This window comes from Castor canadensis, chromosome 19 (assembly GCF_047511655.1).
Source record: "Castor canadensis chromosome 19, mCasCan1.hap1v2, whole genome shotgun sequence".
Classification (NCBI taxonomy): Eukaryota; Metazoa; Chordata; class Mammalia; order Rodentia; family Castoridae; genus Castor; species Castor canadensis.
Genome location: NC_133404.1, coordinates 28,688,918 through 28,698,462, shown reverse-complemented (window position 1 = coordinate 28,698,462; position 9,545 = coordinate 28,688,918).

Genomic DNA, 9,545 nt, shown 5'->3' with positions numbered 1-9,545 from the left:
GCAGTTGTACTCCATCACTTTTGCTTTAGTCTATCTATTAGAAGGGTTAACACCTGTCTACTCTCACCCCAAAATGATTGACATAGAGGTCAAAGGAAATAGCATTTATTTGGAAAACTAAGAATTGTAATTTGGGTCCACTGAGTCAGGGAAGCCCTGAATCATGCCTTCTATGGCCAGTACAGGAGAGGTTTTTTTAATAGGGGATTTCTAAAGTATCTTTCCAAGGCAGTGCATTGACTGAGCAGAAATCCCACATTGCAAACCCTTTCTGATTGGCTACTTAACTAGGGTACTTCCAGCTGAGAGACATTGAAGGACACTGACTTCGGTTGTGTATCCAAGTCTCTTGGAACTTTCTGTGATTTAACCCCAGCGGATGAGGGGTGTGAGTGCAGTCTTTTCACAATCTTGACTCCAATTTAGAAGGTCTTACTTAGTCTTAATTACTTCATTTTCTTTTACAGAAGCGAGCTAGTAACTCAAGCCAACACTCACAGGGAGAGGAATTAGGCTCCCATTCCTCAAAGGAAAAAGTAGACAACCCCATCTAAAGCAAATGTACCACACTCCCAGAATACACAACCACAACAGAAGCAAGTATGTCAGGAAAAAATATTGACTTTTTAAAAAATTGTTGTGCTGAGGGTACATTGTGGCATTTAGAAAATTCTTACAATGTATCATAGTTGAATTCACCCCTCCATCATTCTCCTTTATCCTCCCCTCCCCTCATTCCTGGAATAGTTTCAACAGGTTTCATTTTTGAATTTACATACATGTGTACACAGTATTTGTACCATATTCACCCTCCCACACCCTCTGCCCACCTCCTCCCCTTCCACTGGTACCGCTTTTAAAATGTGTGATATATTCTAATATTTCCAATTTGATTTTAATTCACTTTTAAAATGCTGATTAAGAACATGATACTAATTTAATAATCTAGTAACGAGTTGTGACTGATGGTGTGAAAATCCTTGCTATAGAGTGACGTATTTCTGTACTCTGATTTATAATTTGTACTGTGTCTGTGAAAGACAAGGATCTGATGCATTTACCTTATCTCCCACCTCCCCTCTGGAATGCTGCTACTCAACTTTATTGCTATTTTTAATGTTCTTAAGTTGTCAGTGTGTATTCTATTTTCGTTTTGTTGCATGGCCCTAATTAAGTCTATAGATTATTTTAATGTTCATAAGTAGTGCTTATTACATTATCATTCTGTTCTATAGCCCTAATTAAGTCTATAGATTAGTTATTAAAATTAAGACTGGGCCAGGCAAGGTGATACATTGTCTATAATCCCAGCTACTCAGGCAGTGGTAGGAGGATCTCAATCTGAGGCCAGCCCTAGAAATAAACTAAAGCAAAAAAGGCTGGAGGCATGGCTAAAGTGATAGAGTACTTGCCTAGCAAGTGCAAATCTCTGAGTTCAAACTCCAGTGCTATCAAAAAAAAAAAAACCCTAAACTTAATGAAAGAGTATTTATATTGTAATTTTTTATTAGTTTGCCTTCTATAACTGTGACAAATGATCTAATATATAACCAATAATAATGAAAGGTTTATTTTGGCTCACAACTTTGGAGGTTTCAGTCCATGGTTGTTTGGCCCCAATGCCTGGTGGGGAACACAGGGCAGAGGAGGCCCATTTACTTCATGGTGACTGGGAAGCAAAGAGAGAGAAACAGGAAGAGGCTGGTGTCCCAACGTCTATTCCAGGGCACACCCTCAATAACCTTACTTCTTTCCCATAGGCCCATCACCTCCCAATAGCTCCACAGAGTGGTGACCAAGCCTTTTAACACACGGGCCTTTGTGGGACACTGACCTAACATATATGTCATTAATTATTGCAGAAATAAATGATGTGATTACACCCAAAGAAAAGGACATGGTATTCCTGTCTCTAAACTCCTACCAACCAAAGGAAAGTGTCCCAAACACCAAACTTCAATGGATTCTCTTTTGGCTTCTTTTTTCTTCTCTCTGCTTCATCCAAGGCATATTCAGCCACCAGTGTTTCTGAGTTTATGTAGTCCTCTTTCTTGAATTCCCTTTTCCCCAACTAGTGTGTCATCTTAAGTCATATTTTGGGTGGGCTTGGTGAGTGGTCAAATTTCCATGTCTGAAAAGACTTCGTTTTGGCCATACTTGGTTTAGGATTCTCCTAAGAATTCTGGGGCATTGTCTTCTAGTAACCAGTGTCTGATGAGATACCCAATGTCTTGGGATCCTTATTCTTTTGAAGGTAATTTGCTTTGCCATTTAGGAACTTTTAGGATTCTCCTTATCTTTGGAGTTCTGAAACATCCCCAGGATACATTCAAGGTGTGAATGCGTGTGCATACATCCTGTTCACATACAGTGGATTCTTGCAGTCTGAACAGGGTTCTTCTTCAGGCATAGAGAACTATTATCTTTTTACTTCTCTGTTTTTTCACTTCCTCTTTGTCTTGGCTGTCTGTTTTTAGAAATCTTATTAGATGGATGCCTAATGTCCTAGGTATAACCTCCTGTCTTTTCGTTTCTCTCTAATATTTCACTTTTTCTGTTTCAATAGGTTTCTTCTTTAGTTTGGTCTTAACCATGACCATTCAATCTATCCACTGAAATTTTTATTTGGGAATTATATTTGAATTGGTAGGAAGTCTTTCTTGCTCTCCAGTTGATCCTTTTTCATAGCCAACCAATCTTATTTTTGGGGGGGGAATGCAATATCCTAAATTTTCTAAGAATTCTAATTTAGAATTTTTAAACAATCATCTCTTCCCTGAGATATTTTTCTCCTGAGATCAGCTGTTTGGTTTACTCACCTTGCTCTTTTCTTACCATGATTTCATGGTAAGGAGCATATAACATAAAATTTGCCATTTTAGCCATTTTTAAGTGTACAAGTCAGTGTCATCCAATATATTCACAATGTTCTCCACCAACATGTGTACTAGTCAGACTTTTCATTGTTGTAAAAAAGTACTTGATAAACCTAATTAATGGAGAAAAGATTTATTTTGGCTCCCAGCTTCAGAAGTTTCAGTCTATAGTCCTTGACTATTGTTTCTGGGCCATAGAAAGGCAAAGCATCATGGTGGCAGGTGCATATGGCAGATGCTACTCATCTCAAGGCAGACAGGAAGTAGAAGGGGGAAGAATAAGATACAGTCCTCATGGATACGCCCTCCCCCTCAGTAACCTACTTCCTCCAGCTAGGTGCTGCCTTCTAAAGTTTCCAGAACCCAAAATAATGTTACAAAATGGGGACCATGCCTTCAGCAATGAGTCTGTGGGGATACTTCATATGCATAGCACATCCATCTCTAGGACTTTTTTTTATTTTCCCAAACTGAAACTCTGTACCCATTAAACACAGACTCCTCCCACCACTCACTCCAGTACCCGGTAGGCACTGTTCAACTTCCTGCTTCTACAAATTTGATTGCTTTAGGTATCTCATTTAAGTGGAACCATGTATCACTTCATTGTGGTTAGCACAGTTCACTTAGCACAGTGTTTTATCGCCTTGGTCTTTTGAATGCTATTGGTTTCCATCCAGTGCTTAATAATTCTGGAGTTAGTTTGTCTTTATAAATAAAGTACCAGGATGACTGTAAAGGAAGCTGCAGTTCTTCCACAAGCCTCCTTGTCCATGGGAGACCTGAGTGTGGCCACTGTACAAGTGGGCAGGGAAGTTATTGCCTGGCAGGTATGAGGGTGGTAGGTGTGGTGATGGCAGACATCCTGGAGCCTCCTCACTTGGCAAAGTTAGAACGATTTGACTCTCTGGATGTGGTGCACATCATTGGCTCCACTCCTTTTTTTTTCTGTTATTGTCTGATTGCTTCGTTACCCTAAGTACCTGATTAGCTTCTTGCTCAGATCCAGCCCCCCACACCCAGACCCCCTCTCCAGGAAGACTGTCTTACTATAGGGAGTCTGTCTTCCTGTTATTCTGCCTCCAGCTTCGAGTACTCTGAATAAGTGGAAAGGCAGAAAGGGTACAAGTCTCACTGGCCATGCTACTAGAAATATAGTTCTTGATGCAAATGACAGAGTTTCTTCCTTTATTAAGGTTGAATAGTTTTCCACTGTGTACATAAACCACATGCCTTTATCCATTCAGCCATTGGTGGACACTTAGGTTGATCTCATAACCTGGCTGTTATGAATAGTGCTGAAAGAACAGGAGTGTGCAGACGTCTTCTCGACGTGCCGACCTTAAATCACTTGAGTAAATACCCAGAAGCAAGATTATTGGGTCACAGGGTAGTTCTAGTCTTAGCTTTTTGAGAATCTTCCATACAGTTTTCCACAGTAACGATACTAATTCATATTCCCACCTCCTCAATGGCAATTTTTTTATTGTTGTCATTGAGAACATAATATGAAAGTTGTCAGAATCAAAATGAAGTAGCTTGTGTCAACCCTAACAACAACCAAAAAAGTAAAGAAACCTGGGAGATCATGAAGGAAGGGTTCTTACACATGATTGCCTTATAGTAACTGTCACAAAAGACTGTGCCACAAGCTTGCACAGACGTCACTGCAACCTTATACAAGAAGTACTTCTGCAGGAATATGTGCCAAGCAACCGTCTCTTTAACCTCAGACTGAAGTCACACTTGTTATTAATGATTGTGACTGAAGATTATTGTTTCAAAATAGGTGATGTAATTCTCCTTGTTTTTGTCTTTAAAACTTCCCCTATGTCCAGAATTTACAGTGGCATGCATATTACCTTTACAATGCTCTGCCATTTCCAAATAAATATAATGGTTCTTTGGAAAATTGCTATCTGATTGTTTTATTTAGGTTGACATATATATATATATATATATATATTTTTTTTTTTTTTTTTGGTGGTAGTACTGGGGTTTGAACTCAGAACCTCATGTTTGCTAGGCAGGCACTCTACCACTTGAGCCACTCCTCCAGCTAGCCAGAAATGTCTGTTTATGTCCTTTATCCATTTCTTAATCACATTACTTGTTTTCCTTCTGTAGAGTTGCTTGAGTTCCTTGTGCATTTTGGCTATTAATCCCTCAACAGATGTATGGCTTGCAAATATTTTCACCTAATTTGTAGTTTATCTCTTCAGTCTCTTAATTATTTCCTTTTATTTGGAAGCCTTTTTTATCTTGATGTAATCCCATTTGTCTATTCTTGCTTTTGTTGTCTGTGCTTTTGCAGTTAACTCTAAAAAAAAATCTTTGCCTAGCCTGGTGATACGTAAATTTTCCCATATTTTTTCTAATAGATTTAGAGCAGAATATAACATTATACTTAGTGTAATAAGCCGAATACAAAAAGACAGATCTCACAAATTTTTGCCTGCATGTGGATTCCAGAAAAACCTGAAGTCATATAGCAGAGAGCAAATAATGGATATTGGGGTGGGGGAGATGATAAAAGGTATGAAGCCTCAGTTAGGTAAAAGGAATAAATTTGGTTTTCTCTTTTGTTTTCTTTTTTGAGATCTAGCATGGCAAATATACATTCTACATTTCGATGTCTCAAATGTTCTCATTGTAAAACATGTCATATGTTTGAGCTGGTGGAAGGCTTCATTGGCTTCATTTAGTTATTCCAGATTATATTAAAATCAAAATGTCACTTTGTGCCCCATAAAGATGTATAGCTATGACTTGTCAATATATAATTTTTATAATTCATATGTCTTTCTCTAGAGTTCTAGTGACTATAGCACCTGCCTTTTCTATTGGTTAGTTGTAAGCTTGATGTCTTCTTGGGGCTTTGGCTACTCTAGTTGGGCTTTTGTGCATAGAAAGGAATCCTTATAATTACTTATTTTAATATATAGTATATTATCATAGTTATAAATTGTAAAAGTCTGTTTCCCTTACAGCTCTTATTTTATGTACAAATTTTATAACTTTAATCTAAATCAGAATAATCTTTTTTGCTTATTCTTTTTTGGTTAACTTGTACATTTAATGTCAACCATGATTTACATAGTTGAGCAAAGAGCAATTTTAATGTAATTGATCCTCTTAAACATTTCGAAAACATCAAGGGAAGATTGCAAATGTAAGAAATAAAATGTTCCTGAGCATTTAAGCCACTCATCAATCTGCTAAATCAGTCTTAGAAATTTTGTAGATAAAATCCTTTTAAGCCTTTCAAAAATCATTTAAAAAATTAACAGGGTATGCACAGGATATCATGATGGTTTTATTTAAACACAAGTTACATAAGAGTACACTGAGTTTTTATATTTTCCAGAGATTATAAATTACTTATCCAACTAAGGGGAACAAAACAAGCATGCCAGACTAGTTGACATTACAAGGTGAAAAGCACAGGACAGTGATATGATGTCTAAATGAAACGCCTTAGAGAGTCCTGGCACAGGATCCCAGCATCTCTGGAGGGCATCTATCTATGGGCACGCTTGTCTGCTCTGGCATCAGCAGCTTATAAATTTATGACTTTCAGTTATATCAATTAGTCAACTGAAATTATCCATTTTTAATTTCTGACAATCCAGTGATTCACCCCACTCCAAAATGACCTACTCTTAAATGAGTGAATGTTTGCCAGGTCTTGGCTTTAGAGTTCATTTTCTGTAGCTCTTGTGTAATTCCTGCAATGAAGTTAGAAATATTCTTATGGAATTTTTAGCCACTTAGCTGTAATTGCATCCTTTTTTTTTTATATCTTATCCAAAGTAGCTAAATATCTGTACCTTACATATCAGTGTCATGCCATGTAAGGGGATTGTTTCCTTCCTTCCTTCCTTCCTTCTTTCCTTCTTTCCTTTATTCCCTCCTTCTTTCCTTCTTTCCTCTCTCCCTCTCTCCCTGCTTTCTTTCCTTCCCCCTGCCCCCTTCCTTCCTCCCTTCCTTTCAAGTACTAAAGATGGAACCCAGGGCCTCCTGCATGCTAGGCAAATGCTCTACCACTGTGCTACACTCCCAGTTCTCTTTCTTTTCTTTAAGTTTGTCTAATTCATTAAGATTGTCTAATTTGTACATGTCAAAAATCCCATCAATCTGGGCCGGGATCTTCTCAGAATTTCTAATTTAATTTTGTGTGTCTAAAAGAGAGTTAGAAAACATCCAAGCTTAAATGCCATGCTAGGTTTTCCTGGATTCTTGATCTATGAAGGCTGATTTTAGACTCCTCATCTCAGCTTCCTGCTCTTTGTTTTAGCCTTTCAATATTATCTTTAACTCTGAAATGTCTACATGTTAAAAATTCTCATTTGTATCTCTGGCAGCTAGCACAATGGCTCCCAAATAGTCCATGTTCTACCATTATTGGCTGAGTGGAAAAGATGATTCAGTGGATTAAAGATCACCATCCACCTGGTCTTCCCTAGCCAATGCATTCTGGAGGGATTTAATGTAAGAACAAGCACAGAATAAGTGTTTCCTTAGCTGCTTCCCTTCTTATCCTCTCAGCCACAGCATCCAACAACAATTAAATGCAGCCCCTGAGTTTCTAATTTCTGATAATTTTGCAGGATTTTACCAAAATTCTGTAGTAGATACTTTATTGTGCAGGTAGCAAATGTTACATATAACCAAGGGTTTTTTAATTGCTAAGTGATTTGTCCCACAAACCCATGCCTGACACTGTCCCTTCCCACCTCTTGATTAGTCTGATGATGTCAGACATGGCTCTGGGTCAAATGCAGAAAACACCAGATGGTGTTGTATCACTTAGAGAGAAAGGAAAAACAAATGAAGCTATCTGGGTGCAGGTGACTCACACCTAGAATCCTAGCTACTTGGGAGGTTGAGATCAGGAGGATCATGGTTTGAGGCCAGCCTGGACAAATAGTTCAAGCAACCCCATCTTAAAACAACCAGAGCAAAATGGACAGGATGTGTGGCTCAAGGGGTAGAGCACCTGTTTGCAAGCATAAAACCCCTAGTTCAAATCCCAGTCCCACCAAAACAAAAGAAGCCCATTTGATGCAGGGTGGAGGTTGGGATGAATTGAGGAGACTAAATTACTGTATTACTACCCATGGATGTGAAGGCTGGAGTCTGGGTCAGTTTCAGACTTTTTTAAAAACTGGAAGAAATAATTAACACTTGTAAAAATATAGATAATACTAATGAATAATTAAAACTCTTTATTGTAAAGATGTAGACTGCTTATCCCATTTCCTTTCTCCATTTCTTCCTTAGAAATATAGCTCAAGGGCTGGTAGAGTGCCTGCTTAGCAAGCATGAGGCCCTGAGTTCAAACCACAGTACCACCAAGAAAAAAAAGAAAATAGCTCATAGCTCCTATTGTATTCAGGGGGAAAGAATGTCAAGCTGAGCTTTACTTTGCAGTTAAGTTCATTGAAATTTAAATAGAAGTGTTTGGTTGGTGTTTTTTTGTTGCTCAGGTTTTCTTTCCCCCCCTCGGCACTGGGGTTTGAACTCGGGGCTTCCTGCTTGCCAGCAGAGCTATGTTTTCAGCCTTCCTGCAGCTCTTTTTAACAGGAAGCTATCTTCCTTGAGAGAAGGGTCTGTCTGCCCCTTGCCCTTCCCTTTCTCTTCTCCTAAAGTATACACACTCTGGCTGGAGCTCTGGTAACCATCTTGTGACCTTGACAATAGAAGCAAATGATAAAGAATGTGAACAAATAGAAGTGTGTGGGTCCATCATGAATTGTGGAGCCATCTGACCAACCCTCCTTGGCAAACTAATATTTTTTTTTCACATAAGAGAAAAAGAGCTTTAGTTTGTTTAAGCTACTATAACAGATTCTCAGTTACTGGCACCAACACAATTCCTAACTGATACATCTTAAGACTGTGGATTTTTATTCCATAATAAGTGAAAGATGAATTAACTCCTAAGATAAATATTTGCTAAGTGCCAACTATGTGAAAAGAACTAGAGAACACATTGTGGGGTTCAGACAAGGATCTTGTCTTGCAAGAGGTCGCTGTCTGCAGAAGGAGATTAAAACATACACACATAAAGAGTAATACAAGATACAAGATAGAAAATGTAAAGGACCCAGGACAGCCAAAAATAGGAGGCATGACTCAAGTGGTAGAGAACCTGCCTAGCAGCACAAGGCCCTGAGTTAAAAAAAAATTCAACCTCCACTCATGATTTTAAAAAACCCTCCAAATTTCAGTATAGAAGGAAGGTATCTCAACACAGTAAAAGCTACACCTGACAAACCTGTAGTGCTGAAGAAGCAAAAGATGAAACTTTTTCTTCTAAGATCAGGAACAAGACAAGGATATTCACTTTTACCACTCTTATTCAATGTAACATTGGGAGTCTTAGTCACATCAATAATACAAGAAAAGAAATAAAAGGCTTACAAATAGGAATGGAATTGGTCCAATTATCCCTGTTTGAAGATGACATGATTTTATATGGAGAAAACCCTAAAGACTCAACCAGAATACTGTTAAAACAGATTCAGTAAAATTATAGGACATAAAATCAACATACTGAATTCAGTAGTTTCTTTATATGCCAGTAACACAATTGCTGAGGAAGAAATCAGGAAAGCAATCCTATTCACAGTAGAGATAAAAAATACCTAGGAATAAATTTAACCA